The sequence below is a fragment of the Pinus tabuliformis genome, chromosome X, assembly GCF_031772625.1.
Source record: "Pinus tabuliformis cultivar Carrire ecotype Pingquan chromosome X, CPIR1, whole genome shotgun sequence".
Taxonomy (NCBI): domain Eukaryota; kingdom Viridiplantae; phylum Streptophyta; class Pinopsida; order Pinales; family Pinaceae; genus Pinus; species Pinus tabuliformis.
Genome location: NC_142308.1, coordinates 1,615,712,878 through 1,615,729,532, shown reverse-complemented (window position 1 = coordinate 1,615,729,532; position 16,655 = coordinate 1,615,712,878).

The window sequence follows — 16,655 nt, the reverse complement described above, 5'->3', positions numbered from 1 at the left end:
CTCTTTCTTTGTTTCCTCCATTCTCCATTTTTCTCTCTGCCTTTGCACATTCCTCCTATCGCATTGTTGCCTCTTCGCCTCTATTGCCAAAGTTGCTTTCTACACAAGTGGGTTTTCTTGAAACTTGTAGCTTTTCTCTACCTCCACATTTTGGACAATGTTCCTCTTGCCTTTGTCGTGCACTGGTATGTTTACCTCTACTTCTACTACTCTCTTGGATGCTACTTCACACTTCTTCACACTGCTTCACTAACCATTCCACAGTGATGCCGACTAGTTCATTGGGCCTGGAGAAGTTGTAACAATATCTCCATGGGTCCTCCTTTGCCCAATGAAACACCTTGTCGATCCACTGAAACTGTACTCTCATGCAGTGATCTTTCACAAAGCAATGCGAGTCATACGGGTTGAAGCTTCGGGCGTCGAATGAATATTTCTTTATCTCCTCTGCTTCGACATCTGCATGCTTGAAATTATGTATCTCGTATAACCTGATCCGCAATGGAAGAGCAGGCCAAGGCGCCTTCTTCTTCCCATGAAGCCTAGCTAATAGTCCTACCGAGATGTGGCATGATACTTCCTCCATGACGAGATTGTCCAAGGAAAACTTTGGTAAAACATGTGGAGGCTTATCCGCATTTTGCATCCGTATGAAGGTGTCGGACGATGAGGCATACCAATCTGCTATATCGGTCAGTGCCTCCATTGTTGCCTTCGACATGTAAGGTGGATCCTTCTCAAATATTATCTTGTACACTGAGATGACAAAATGATCTAACAGTTGTGTGATAAATCCTCTGAAGTTGCATTCAAACAACATTTTACAATAAGTCTTCACAAAGGTCTCCGCAGATGTCCATGCCCACTTCAAGCCCAGGAACTCCTAACGAGAACATATTACATCCAAGATATAAGCGGACATGTAGATTTCAGCTTGCTAACCTTTGGGTGGCTGTCGAGCTCTTACTACCTGTTCCTTCACCCTATGAGACAACATGTCGAACTAGTTGCATGCTTTTCCTTCACTGGCCAATTGGTCCAACGCGATCACCCAACTCTATGGGAAGGTTTTCGTGCTCTCTTTTCCATACAAGTGACATGAAAATATGACCAAGTATTGATACGCCTTCCACAGTATCTTCGTCTTGTAAACCCGGTTGGGTCTCATCCTAAATTTGGCCAGTTCCTTTACCTAATTCTTCAAGATATCCCTGGAGTTGACATTGTTGCTGGGTATGCTAAAGGGTGCCTCCATGGTGATCATTGGCTTTGACATATGGTACATCTGTTCATAATCCTATGCCCTGAAGGTAGCAATCTCCATCCCGTTGACACTGCTCAATATCATCGTCTCGAGATCAGTGTGCAAGACGATCCAATGTATCATGTCCGTGCATGGGAACACAGGATACCTGCATGCAATCCGGTACAAGTCGTACATGTGAATGTTCACATAGACTTGGCAGTCTTCGAGATCTTCCCCAAATGTGCCTGCGAATGCATCATTGACCTCTTATCATTTTAGCTTGATGTCCTTGTCTACAATCAATTTGGTGTCTTCACAGATTAGCAAACTTATAGACACTCACTCAACTACTACTCCAATTGTACTTCCAAGGTGTCCTTTTATCCTACTATCTTGGAGGCCATAGATTCTAAACTGATGAGATGCAGACGAACACCTGCTAGATCTGGATACATGGTGACATGCATGGCAAGAAATATGTCAGCTAAAACCAAAACAAACTGGAGGAACGACATGCAACATACCTCGGGATTGACTAGCAAGGATTGCATAATTTTTCCTGGGAGCCCGGAGACTGGCTACCGGAACTGCGCAAAAGGCAGTCCAGACTGTTGGGAGGTTGGCTGGCTGTTGGAATTGCACAATGTGCAATCCAAACTGGCTTGTTGGCTACTGGGATTGTGAAATTTCAGTTGGTAAGGATTGCAGGCCTAGTGACTGCATTGCGCAATTTTATGGGCCAGCAGTCACTGCCTCTCCGAATTACGCAATGCAACACTAAAGGACAGTCACTCGGCAGAAATGTGCATTTTCTGGGATCAAAGCAGAGGCTCCCTCTCAGGATTGTGCAATGCTGTCTTGGTGAGGCAAATTCTGGACCAAGGTTGCCCAAACCCGTCGACGGGAAACTGAAAGAAAATGTGAATGTGAATGCATGGCGATAATGAGTGTAAGTAGGAGGGAATGATTGTGCATGAAAACAATGAATGCGAGATTCAGAAAATGGAACAACATACATGGGTGTGAAGCAAGTCGTCGAATCGGCGACCATTTGTGTAAAACAGTGTCATGCATGTGACAGTAGTGAGATACTAATGAAAACTGAAACGGTGCTAGTACAAGCTAATATGCATGCAAATGACAGAAAGCATTCACAGAAATCAAGTAGATCACACTCACACAAGCTAAAACACAAAAAGCAACAGAAATGTTGCAAAATACATGTTAAGCGGACTTACCTGTAAATAGTTGAGTTGGATGTATCAAAGACTCTTGGATGTGATGTGGGATGTTAGAGCTCCATATCGATGTGAAGAATTGAGCACTGAAGCGTCGAATAAATAATTTTGATGCTCATGACATGCATGCCACAAATCTAGGAAAAAGTGACACTTGGAGGAATGTTTCTAAAACGATCTTTGCATGTAACCTCCACCTGCTAAAAATAGCTCCCAAAAATCTAGGGATGCTTTTTGCATGTTTCTTTTTTTAATTTCGAGAAAAAATAGCCCATGCATGCAAGTCAAGTTTTCTCGGTCCCGAGTGGAACCGGTCAACCCGATGGCACATGCAACAGCCTATTTGTCTGAGGGGGGAATTTGTGCATTTATGGGAGGGAACTGGGCTAGCTACCCAGAGGGATTGCGCAATTTCTTGGCTGAGTAGCTGACTACTGCCCAGAATTGTGCAATTTCTGGGCTAAGAAGTCCTATAGGGCCAGATTGCATAGTTTTCACTAGGAAGGTTGACAAGTAGGATTTCACAATTTCTGAGCCCAGCAGGCTGTCAGTCAGGATTGCACAATTTATGGATGGAAGGTTGGTTACCCTCTAGAATTGTGCAATTTCTTGAGGGAGTTTTTGAGCCAGTAGCTAGACCAAGTCTGGGGAAGCAACCTGTGAGGGGAGTGAAACAAGACATCATGATAGGTTGTCATGCTGCTAGAAAACCACTGAAGCTCATGTACTTGATAGTGCAAGACATGATGCTGAGGAAGGTTGGTAGGGAGGCTCCAAAACAAAGCTAAGGAAAAATTTTGGAGGGTGGTTATAGCTGCAACAACACTTGGTGACACACTCATAGAACTCTAGTTCTTTGAATGGACCTTGTTCGTGAAAAGAAGGTCTAACACCTCTGGAAGTATTGTTCAGTTCTCTATTCATCTTGGTTTCCATACTTGCTTGATTGTGAGATGTAGCATATGCCGAGCTCTTGGTCGATTGACACACATTCCAAGCCAAGTCGACACAATTGTTTCAATTGGGGATGAGGGGTATATTGGTGCACAAGCAGTATAGTCGTCAGAGTTTTAGTTTCATCTCTGGTGTTTCTCCACTACAGCAGGCCTGAACAGTAACCCAGCGCAGTCACACAGGAACACAAGCATCGCTCCACTGCCAACGAGCATGGTCAGTACCCCAGCGAAGTTACTTGCATCACCTCTCTGTGTAGGAAGCCTTTCTCTTCTTTTGTCTTATTCATTTTGAAATTTTGAAATTTTCACTTTTCATTTTTTTCATTTTCACTTTCCTAACTGTACATAGCACTTATTTATTTCAGAGGTGAAAGAGGGATCCCGACTTATTGAGAGCAGAAGATGTTTTTCCTTCAGATAATTAGTTTATAATATACCTTTGACGTGCTTGTTAAGTTTTTTCCCCTCACCTTACTCTATTTGACTGAACTGACAAGGATTAACCCAAAAACAACCGACTAGAGTAGGTGACACTAGTTAGCGCACAAGCGTTGTGTTTTCACCAAGGTTCACTTCGAATAGTATGTATTTTTCATCGACGTATCATGGACTAAAGATAACAATTTCTGCATACAGAGGCAGAATGACAGATAACCAAGTAGTGATATCTGCACAAGGCCTCTTTTACTTTACCTAGCTTGTTTCAAGAGTCACACATGGTTTCATGCAACACTAATCTATGAGCACAAAACAAGCAAACAAACACAAAACAAAGAAAAATCAGGAGTAAATGTGAAAGAAAAGTGGAAAGAAAACAAGCGAGCAAACAAACAAACATGTGACGTAAGTAAGAAAGCAAGCATGCAAGCAAACAACCAAAAGCAAACACTACTCCTACTCCTAAGCTAACGGTGCACGGTCCTGATCACATGAAGTGATACTCCCAGTGCAGCCATCGGCACATTGGTTGACCCATGTTGGTGAAGGAAGGCATGGTTCATGAAACTGTGTGATGCAGCTGTGCGAACCAGCAAACATGAAAGATATAACAATTAAGACAAAAACACTCCAATTTTAAAGTGTCTATGAAACATAAGTGAGTGCAAGTACATGACATGCAGTCTGTGGACTCGTCTGGTGTTGTGCGACATTACGCGCAACCGTGAAGCATATGCATACTCTTGACTATGACATGCAAGCAAACGAAAGAAACAAAGACAACTTGTGTCACACACGCATGCTTACTATGTAACATTCCTCCAATGCATGAGTGATGGGATCGTGTAGTTCGAGTGGAGGAAGTATGATCTATGTGTGAGATTGATCTTAAATGCATACATATGAGTTATGAGGAGCCTTGGGTGTTTCAACAATTTCCTGATAGGAAGTGAAACCAACTTCAGGGCAGTGAGGGCCTGACATAACCATCACCTCAGGCTGAAGTGCCTCGAAACTCTGATGGGTTTTGATTTCGTCAACAGATAGATCATCATAAATAGGTGGCTTCGAAAAATCAACTGTGATAGAATCATCATCGTGATTGAATCCGAGAGAAAATATATCACGACAGCTAAGATCAGCAAAACCAATGATTTCATCGACATCCTCATGATCTGATCAATCAAACAGTGGGGTAGATGAGAAGTAGACAAATTCACCCTCTATGTTTCCAGAAAAGTCAGATAAAAATTCAAGTGGATTTTCAATGAATAATTTATCCTCTCCATTGTCGAATGATGGACTCACATCCGGTGTGTTCTAAGAATGATCAACAATGGGTGCATCTGTGGATGTAGATACACATGTGAAATCATGGATGGAAGGTTCACCAAAGATGTCAGGAAAGAACGGAGGGGGCTCGGACAGAAGGGAGTCATCCTTCGCTGAGTGTTGATGCTCAAGCTACCAGTGGTACTCTCCATGAATGACAATGCATGTTGGTTGTGCAACACCAACTCCATTGATATCTTGATCCCCATTCACAACAAGTGTAGAGTCTGGAATGGAAGAACACAAGACAGTATCATCCGGAGGATCATCCAGGTAAGAAGACACAGGTTGAGGTACAAAATGCATGTGACAAATCAATGGACTCACAACCAAGTCTGCGTGAAAATTAAGTGAAGTGATGTTGGGAGGATGTGACAGTTGAACAAATGTGTGTGCCTATTCTCCCGCATCACTCTATAGTGGTGGAGCTATTTGATCAGGGGATAGTGGACAGTCACTTGTGACAGCGACCGTGTCCATATGTGATTGCGCAACTCCATCACTAAAGTATGTTGAGTGAAGCTTGGGCTCAAACTTCTTCTTGGGATTGACTAATTTATCAAGACAGTATTCGAATCTATCCCAGAGATAAGGAAATTTCATCTGGATTTTCGGAGCTTCAAACCACAAAACACGGAAGCGCCACCAAAAATCCATAGGTGATTCATACAGGGCCTTTCGTTGTTGTAACAGTTTTTGGTCAAGAGATTCTAGATCAAAATGATGGAAAGTAGATTCAATGAGATCACAGAACTGCCCAAGTGAGTGCACACTGCCAGCAGGCAGACTGCAGCCCCACCGTTGTGGGAATTCGCCAAGTGTGTATACAAGCAGTAGGCTGGCCTCTTCATCAAAACATCCATCTTCCTCGTCAATCATGGAAAATAAGTCATGTAAGAAGGCAAGCCAGGCCACTTTTCCTTCACCATCATACGTGAATTCGGAGAAGAGATCAAAAAACTCCCTCGTGATGTTGAGAGGTTCGACATGCTAAAAACATCATGGAGGGGTGAGTGTAACATAATTCGTGATAGATGTGCAAAGGTTCAAAACAGGATGAGAGGACACAGATTGTCATCTGTCCCTCCTTCTAGCACCAAAAATGTTGATGGTGTTGGACCTACCAACATGTCATGGGATCTCCCTGGTAAGAAGTCCCAACTAGACCTCAACCCATTTGGTGTAGGCATCCCAGCATTGGGTCGTACGGTATCACCTTGACCGTAGTTTCGCACAGAGGAAAGTAAGATATCCTTGTTGGTAGAAAGGGTGTGACATATGCAATAAGTCAAGGAAGGTGTATGAGCGGTTCTAACACACAGAATTAAGAAGGGAACACACGAACAAAGATGCATCAGAACATGGAAGGTAAGTAAGCTAGCAATCCAAAGTGATGGTTAAACCAACAGCACATTTCAGCAAGATTCATACATATATATACAGAAAATAGCTACACATGCATGAATAAGCAAACATATACATACATCATTTAGAGTAAACAAGATAGCTGAAATACAATACGACATTTGCATGAAACGTGTTGGCTCCGTTATATTAAGAAGTGTAAGTTCCAGTCATATAATACAGCCATGACCAACCACTAGTTCCAACAGTGGAATGTTACAGTCATTGTCGCTTGCTCCTCTAAACAGATATACTAGCTCTGCACGGTGGAGAAGTCAAGGCTCGTTACAATATTGTCCAAGCTCTCTCTAAGATACTCCTAATGGAAGCTTGGCTGACCAAAAGTCTTTACAATGAGTTATGAGGGACTATTTATAGAAAAGCGTGGGGTGGTCGTTGACATTCCCCTTTGTGACTATTCATCTATCCTCATGACTCCTCGTCTACTCTATGACTATGACATCCAACTATCAACACTTGAACTTCCACTTGACAATACATCACATACAATCTGCACATGCACCCATGTGAGACAAAATAGGCTTGAGGAAGCCATGCAAGACATCACTATGACTTAGACAACTATGGGAAGACCAACTCTTTGACATCTTCATGGTGGTCGACAGTAGTGAACTGATGCCAAGCTCGGTAGTCCACGATGGTGTTCGTGTACTCTAAGGTGACATCTTTCTGGAAATGAACTCTTGCCTCCATAGCATCCAGGTACACTGCTTGAGCTCCTCTGTCCAACTCGTTTGATAACATGTGAATCATTGTCTTGAGTGCGACTGGACCAGCAACATGCTGATGCATGTTGTCTGCACCGATCACCAAGTCTGGGTTGGTGGCTATGCGAATCAACTCGTCAAAGTATGAATCAAGCTCCAATCGGACATGTGCCTTTGTCTTTGACTGGGTGAGTGTCCCAATAGATGGGATCGCATGTGCATGCACAACAAAATCCATACTCCTAAATACACGTGCATGGGAAGCCTATAGACTACTGATGAGCTGTGGGAGATCTTCATAGTTCTGGATCTGACTTTGGATGCATGCCTTCAGTTCGACCTCTTTGGGCTTCATCATCTTGGGAAAGTGTAACGAGGCTCCCTTGTATCTCATTCTCCATGTTCGAATGTAATCAACAGCAACATGCACGTTTGACAAGATACGTGCTCTCCTAGCACATTGTTGTTGCTAGCTGTTGAGATGGACAACTGCCTTATGCACGGTACCAAAATTGGAATACAACGCCCGCATGACTGTGTCAAGGGACAATACTTCATCTAGTATTTCCTTCTTCAAATCTCCTCGGGAGGATGGTGTAACCAATTCTCCTCCCTGCTTGGCCGTCTATAACTCTTTAGCCATTCCCTTGTTCGCATCTATCAAGAAGCGAACACTCAAGCTAGTGGCTTCGGCATATGCTCTCGTAGCATCGGCCAAAGTTGTTGGATGCTTGCGCACGTCAGACACGATCACTCGTTCCTTAAACTACGTAGGAGATGTGTGATAATTTAGAGTTGACACTCTGCGAGATTGCACAACTCTATGTTGGTTCTCATCAAATGAGATGTTTTGCATCTCTCCTTTCGGATTGTCTCCAAGGATTTCTTTGTTTCCTTGGTCACTTGGGACTTACTCCGCTTCTGGATCTCATGAAGCTGGTGGGTCGACCTCTTGGTGGTGAGGCATGAAGTCGATGTCTTGCTCTAACTCCTGTGGCTCCATATCTGTATCCATCTGCTCAAGTTCTTGTTCAATCTCTTGAGAAAAGTCCTTCTTTTGTGACTGCTCACCTTGCTTACTTAGTGCCAGTTGTTTAGACGACTCAACTACTTGTACAGGTGCAGTTTCGTCTGTCTGTACATATTTCACCCCATGCTTTTCCTGTTCCTGCTACACTTCCTTCTTCTATCTGCGCATCTCCTTTTCCTTCCTGAGTTTCTCCTTCAACTCATGCAACTCCTTCTTTGTTTCCTCCATTCTCTATTTTTCTGTTTGCCTTTGCGCGTTCCTCCTATCGCATTGTTAACTCTTCATCTCTATTGCCAAAACTTCTTTCTACACAAGTGGTTCTACTCATAACTTGCAGGTTTTCTCTGCCTCCGCGTTGTCGACAATCTTCCTCTTGCCTTTATCGCGCACTAGTATGTTTACCTCTGTTATTGCTGCTTTCCTGGATGTTGCTTCCCACTACTTCGCTAACCATTCCACAGCAATGCTCATTGGGCCTGGAGAAGTTGTAACAATATCTCCATGGGTTCTCCTCCGCCCAATGAAACACCCCATGGATCCACTGAAATTGTACTCTCGTGCAGTGATCTTTCACAAAACAAGTGTGGGTCATTTGGGTTGAAGCTTCGAGCGTCGAATGAATATTTATTGGTCCCCTCTCCTTCGACATCCGCATGCTTGAAATTTTGTATCTCGTATAACCCAATCCGCAATGGAAGAGCGGGCTAAGGTGCCTTCTTCTTCCGGTGCAGCCTAGCTCATAGTCCTGCCGAGATGTGGTATGATACTTCCTGCATGACAAGCTTGTCCAAGGAAAACTTCAATAAAACATGCAAAGGCTTCTCCACGTTGTACATCCGTATGAAGGTGCCAGATGGTGAGGCATACCAAACTGCTATATCGATCAGTGCCTCCATTGTTGCCTTCAACATGCAAGGTGAATCCTTCTCAAATATCATCTTGTACACCGGGGTGAAAAAATGATATGAAAAATGTGTGATAACTCCTTTGATGCTACATTTGGACAAAATTTTACAATAAGTGTTCACAAAGGTCTCCATCGATGTCCATGTCCACTTCAAGCCCAGGAACCCTTGATGGGCACAGATTGCATCCAAGATGTAAGCAGACATATAGATTTCAGCTTGCTGACCTTTGGCCAGCTGTCAGGCTCTTGTTACCCTTTCCTTCAACCTGTGAGCCAACATATCGGACCAGTTGCATGCTTTTCTTTCACTGTCCAGTTGGTCCAACGCGGTCACCCAACTCTGCGGGAAGGTTTCCGTGCTCTCTTAGTTTTACAAGAGACATGCAAAGATGACCAATTATTGATACGCCTTTCGCAATATCTCTTGTAAACCCAGTTGGGTGTCATCCTGAATTTGGCCTGCTCCTTTACCTAGTTCTTCAAGATATCCCTGGAGTTGGCATTGCTATTGGGTATGTTGAAGGGTGTCTCCATGGTGATCACTGGCTTCAACGTATGGTACATCTGTTCATAATCTTGTGCACTGAAGGTAGGAATCTCTGTCCCACTGACACTGCTCAATGTCATCGTCTCGAGATCAGTGTGCGAGACGATCCAATGTATCATGTTTGTGCATGGGAACACGGGATACCTACATGCAATACGGTACAAGTCGGACTTGTGAATGTTCACATAGACTTGGTGGTCTTCGAGATCTTCCCCAAATGTGCCTGCGAATGCATCATTTACCTCTTGCCATTCCAGCTTGATTTCCCTGTCTACAATCAGCTTGGTGTCTTCATAGATCGACAAACTTGTAGACACTCATTCAACTACTGCTCCAATTGCGCTTCCGTCGGTGTCCTTTGATCCTGCTCTCTTGGAGGCCATTGATTCTAAACTACTGAGAGGCGGACAAACAATTGCTAGATCTGGAGACATGGTAACATGCATGGCAAGAAATATGTCAGCTAAAACCAAAGCAAACTAGAGGAACAACATGCAACATACCTGGGGATTGATTGGAAAGGATTGCACAATTTTTCCTGGGAGGCCGGGAGACTGGCTACTGGAACTGCGCAAAAGGAAGTCTGGACTGCTGGGAGGCTAGCTGGCTGTAGGAATTGCGCAATGTGCAATCCAAATTGGCCTGTTGGCTGCAAGGATTGTGCAATGTGCAATTTCAGTTGGCAAGGGTTACAGGCCCAGTGACTGCATTGCGCAATTTTTTGGGCCAGCAGTCACTGCCTATTAGAATTGCGCAATTCAAGACTGGAGGACAGTCACCGGGTAGAAATTCACATTTTCTGGGAGGAAGGAAAAGCCTTCCCTCTCAGGATTGCACAATGTTGTCTTGGTAAGGTAGATTTTGGGCCAAGGTTGCCCAGACCCACCGACGGGAAACTAAAAGAAAATGTGAATGTGAATGCATGGTGATATTGAGTTTAAGTAGGAGAGAATGTTCGTGCATGAAAACAGTGAATGCAAGATTCAGAAAATGGAACAACATGCATGGGTGTGAATCAAGTCAACTAATCAACGACCATTTGTGTAAAACAATGTCGTGCATGCTACAGCAGTGAGATGCTAACGAAAACTAAAATGATTCTTGTACAAGCTAATATGCATGCAAATGATAGTAAAAATTCATAGAAATCAAGCAGACATCACTCACACAAGAGAAAACAAAAAAAGCGATAGAAATGTTGCAAAAGAAAAGTTAAGCGAACTTACCCATAAATAGCTGAGTTGGATGTGTCGAAAACTCTTGAATGTGATGTGGGATTTCAGAGCTCCAAGATCGATGTGAAGAAGTGAGATCTGAAGTGTCGAATAAATAAGTTTGATGCTCATGACGCGCTTGCCACAAATCTAGGAAAAAGTGACACTTGGAAGAATGTTTCTAAAACGATCTTACCATGTAACCTCCAACTGCTAAAAATAGCTCCCTAAAATCTATGGATGCTTTTTTCATGTTGCTTTTTTCTGTTTCGGGGAAAAATAGCCCATGCATGCACGTCAAGTTTTCTTGGTCCCGGGTGGAATCGATCAACCCGATGGCACATGCAACAGCCTGCTTCCCTGAGGGAGAAATTTGTGCATTTCTGGGAGTGAGTTGGGCTAGCTACCCAAAGGGATTGCGCAATTTCTTGGCTGAGAAGCTAACTGCTGCCCAGAATTGCACAATTTCTGGGTTGAGCAGTCCTACTGGGCTAGATTGCACAGTTTTCACTGGGAAGGTTGACAAGCAAGATTGCGCAATTTCTGAGTGCAACAGGCTGCCAGTCAGGATTGTGCAATTTCTGGAGGGAAGGTTGGTTCCCCTCCAGAATTGCACAGTTTCCTGAGGGACCTTCTTAGCCAGCAGCTGGACCAAGTCCAGGGAAGCACCCTGTGAGGAGAGTGAAACAAGTCATCATGCATAGGTTGTCATGCTGCTAGAAAACCACTGAAGCTCATGTACTTGACAATGCAAGACATGCTGCTAAGGATGATTGGAAGGGAGGCTCCAAAATGAAGCTAAGGCAAAATTTTGGAGGGTGGTTGTAACTGCTACAACAGGGTGGTCATGGATCCTTAGGTAAAAAGCAGCAGCATCAAGGGATAGCTAAGAGTCTCCAAAAGCCAACCCAAACTCTATGGGAGGTAGTGAATTTATAGGGTATATAGGGTAGTTTGGGTTTACCAATCTAAGTCTTAGATCCACATATAAGGGAAGATAAGATCTAGGGATAAGAGATAAGATCTCTAGGATAGGAATTCGAGATCTCAATCAATCGTAAATTCTTAAAACCACTTTAGAAGCTTTTGGAAAGAGAAGATTCAAAATTATTTTTTATTTTTCCTAAAATTCTAGAACCATCGCACCTGTAGTGAAGGAAACATGCACTAGTTAGTATGGTTTCTCAATTATGCAGCATGCAATAGTATAGGTTTCTAGAAGAGAAAGTGTGATGGGTCCAAAAACTAGGTTTTTGAGTTAGTTAACCCAGAAAATTTGAACTCTCTGGAGAGATAATTATTAAGGCTTTGCAAAGGGATGATTGCAAGGTGTCAAGGATGTTGATTAATCCGGTTTCAAGGCTATTTGATCAGATGTGACAAAATGACCTATAACACCCATGTTGGCAAATATAGTTTTCAAATTCATTTGAAGTATATTATTTTCCATTATCAGTACAAATGGAGCCAATATGGGATTTTTTATTGTTTTCAATCCATACATGAAAGTTTACGAAAGTTTTCAAAAGTTTCAAATGCTTCATATTTGTTCTTCAACAAATATACCCAACATAGTCTGGTGTAGTCATAAATAAAATTCATCATGTATTTATTTCCATTTGTAGAAGGAATAAGCATAGGTCCACACAAGTCAGAATGAATTAGTTCAAGCTTTCTATGTTCTCTGGAATGAGAATCATGAAATGATTGTTTGTTGTGTTTTCGTCAGATACAAGCATCACATTTCTTAAGTTTCCTAGTAATGGTTAGCAAATCAATAACACCATTTCTCTTCAATAAACGAAGACTATCATAGTTCAGATGTCCAAATCTAGCATGCCATAAGAGACTGGATGGTAGTGTACCTTCATCATACTAAGAACTATATGCAAAATTATGTGCATGAGCAAAGGTTCCTTGCAGCTTCAAGAGTCTTTCTTCTTTTATCCCAATCATAACAAGTGAGTTGTCTGATGCTTTTCTCACCTCAATCTTGCCATCAAACATGTGAATGGAGTGTCCTTGTTGGCGGATGTGAACCAAGGATAGCAAGTTTCTCCACAACTCTGGGAGGTAGAGAACATCATGTAGAATAAATTCAGGGAGACCAGGCAGTTTGAGCCTGATGGTGCCAAGTCTGGATGGCTTGAGTTTTGATTTGTCTACAAAGTAGACTGCTCCATCTACATTGTCACTGAATTCTTCAAATAAATCTCTTCGAAAGGTCATGTGGTAGGTTGCTCCTGAATCAAGCAACCATGCATCTTTCCACAAAGTAAGTGAAGCATTAAACAAGTCTTTAGTTACTCCAATATTGCAATGTACCACAATATAATGAGCAAATTTGGATGCTTTACCTTTTCTTGGATCTGGTGATTTTCCTCTCTCTTCATTCCTTTCTTGTCTAATTTTGTCCCAAGAGTGCTTGCATAAGGAATCATCATGTCCATTTATATTAGAATGTATGCAATGAATATTAGGTATTCATCCTTGGTAATGTTTTCCCCCTACACCTTTGCTATTCTTGTTTCCACGTCATCTTCTACCACATATTCCTCTAGAAGAATGTTGTGCTTGATTCTTCTCTTTTTGTGGAAGGCACACAACAGCTTCAAAAGACTAAGCAACAATATTGTTCTTCCAAAATATTTCTCTCTTTCTGCAAACTTCTCCACAGGAGAGTCAAAGGAAATATCCTTAAGTTTTCCACTACCTTGTAATGATTCAAGGTAGTGATAATATGTGGGATATAGTGTCTTGGTGAAATTTGTGAGAGGAAAACCCATTTTAACACTGGTGGCTTATACAACATGCATAATGGCTCTGATTTCATAGGCTAGAGCGAGGGGATCATCATATTTCACTTCAAAATTGAAGAGTTTGATCATGAGTTGAACTACTTCAAGCTCATAGTGTGAGTCATATAAGTCTTTCAGCTCCTTCAAAGCATTAAAGGAATTTGTAAAAGGTGCAATGTGACGTCTCACCTCTTCATTTATTGATATAGCAATCAATGCATAGGCCTTTCTATTATTATTCTCCCATATGGAGAGCTCTTTGTCATATGTGGGATTTTCAGGGGGATTCCCATCTTCTCCTTCACATACGCCTTTCCACGATTCATTGAAATGAGGGTACGCTTTATCTTTCAGGACCATTCATGGTAGTTTTTTTTCACTAGAGAGAACTACAACTATGGAGATGAGTGAATGAATTACTAAATGAACTTCTGAATTGTGCTATGAATAGTCAAAAAATTAATATATGTCTCTTGCAAATAGCAGACTGGCATACAACTTTTTCTTCAAAAAAATCATCAAATAATGATGTAAACGATGATATTGGCTCTTAACACATATATACCACCAACACATAAATTAAATATCAACCAATCGCATACATGAACCATCCTACATAAAACCATCCAACGTATGTGACATCAAAAAGCATAACATCAACCAGCGAACACATACGGAGATTTCGAAACATCATATAATATGAACCAATGAACCATATAGTGAGCACAAACCAACACATATAATAACACACATATAGACGAATTCAACGTTGCAAAATTAAAATATTCAACACAAAGAGAATACTTTAACCAACACAAAGAATTAATGACTTTTTTATACTAGCCTCAATGGAACAACTCTCTTAAATAATGCAACAACGCATACCATATATAGTAAGAAACCAACATATAATAACCAATGCACATACTAGGACTTGACTTTAATTAACGCTCATGAACTATACACAGAGAGTTGTCCAACCAACGCTCATGACGTTAAACCAAGTGACCAACCATTCCAAGTTAGTTGTTACATGTAATGGCCCTTTTTGTTGGTGTTCCTCGTGGCATGGTTAGGATGGACTTTTAGGGTTGGGGCAGACAAGTCATAGGTGCATATTTACTTCATCAGGGGGCCTAGGGGCTTCTAGAGGTACTTCATGGGGTTTTGAGGAGTTTTTATGAGGTCTGATGGTATTTGCTTGGTATATTCCATCATCCGCATAGTTTGTCTTTCGTTTCGTTGCATTCCGATAACTTTCAAAAAATAGCATTATTATGGGGCCTAAATTAATTAATTATGCTTGAGGTGGCGTTCCGAGAAGATTATTTGATGGAACACTGCAATGTAATTTCTCGTTGGAACCACAATGAGAATATCTACATGATGGGATGTCAATAAGTGACTTCTAGTGGCCAGAGAGAGTATGGTGGGAAATTTACCATTTTCCTTAATTAAAAATGACTTTAATTAGTCATTTAATTAAGGAAAAATAATTAACTAGAGGGAAAGGCCCAAAAGTGACTAAAGTGAAATAAAATTAAATTAAAAAGTCACTTAAGACAATGTCAATGGAGGAGCTTCTAGAAGAATAATAAAATAAGATTATTCTAGAGGCTTGGAGATCTATCCATTAGATCTATAAAAGAGGAAGAGGAGGTCATTTGGAGACATCTTGGATTTTTGTATTGTCTTTGTGGTGAGGTTTTGAGAACCCGGTTCTCTACTTCAGCAGTAGCACCAAGAAGAAAACCTTCAGGTGATTCAGTGAGGGTGGGTGAGCACCCATCTCTTCCTTTGGTGGATCCATTCAAGGTTCACAGGTTGCAGTTTATTGATTTTCAGTTTTTTTTGAAGGCTAATTGCGACATTATTGTAGATTTATTTGGGGACATGATCTCAGCCATATTCCTTATCTTGTACTATTTTATTTACATATTAATAAAATAACGTTGATACCTTTTGCATGTTTATATTGTTCATTATTCAATTGCAAATTTTATTTCCCATTTTTGCCATAAATTTTGTGGTTTAATTTGTGCAAATTGTTTATGGTATTGGCGGCTTAAATTTTTGAAGTATTTCTAAGTTGGAATTTAATGAAAACCCCAAATTGTTCCATTTAGGACATTACAGTGGTATCATAGTTGATTTTCCTGCCAGCCTGAGGATTATAATTGCAGAGAATTTGAGGGTTTATATTGGAGATGTCGAAAGAAAATTATTTCCATATGAAGCAAGATTAAATTTTTCTATTAGTCGAAGCTGTGATTTTGCAGCAGTAAAATATGCTTTGTTGGAGAAACAAGCTATTATTGTTTGTGGATTAAAATTGTTAATATATTTGTGGGAGGATAATTGTTGCAGGTGTGTCAACAATAACAAAAAATGTTGGACCGGATTTATTGCAAGGTTGAAATTATTCCGCTAGGCCGAATTCATCTTGCTAAGCCAAAATTATTTTGTTGGGTCAAATTTGTCTTTCTGGACCGAGATTATTTTGTTGGGACAAATTTATCTTCCAAGGCCAAAATTATTTTATTGTGTTGAATTTCTCTTGATGGGCCGAAATTATTTGTTGGGCTGAGTTTATTTGTTGGAGCCCAAATTATTTTCCCAGACCTAGTTTATTTTCCAGAGCCAAATTTATCTATTGGGGCTGAGTTTATTTGTTGGGAACAATTTATTGTTTATCTGTCATATCCCAGTTTATTTTTTTGGAGGTTTTGCAGGAGAATTATCTCATTTAAGCCGATGATTTTGTAGTGAATTTGTTGGACTGAAGTGTAGGAGCATTGTGGTACAAATATATCTTAT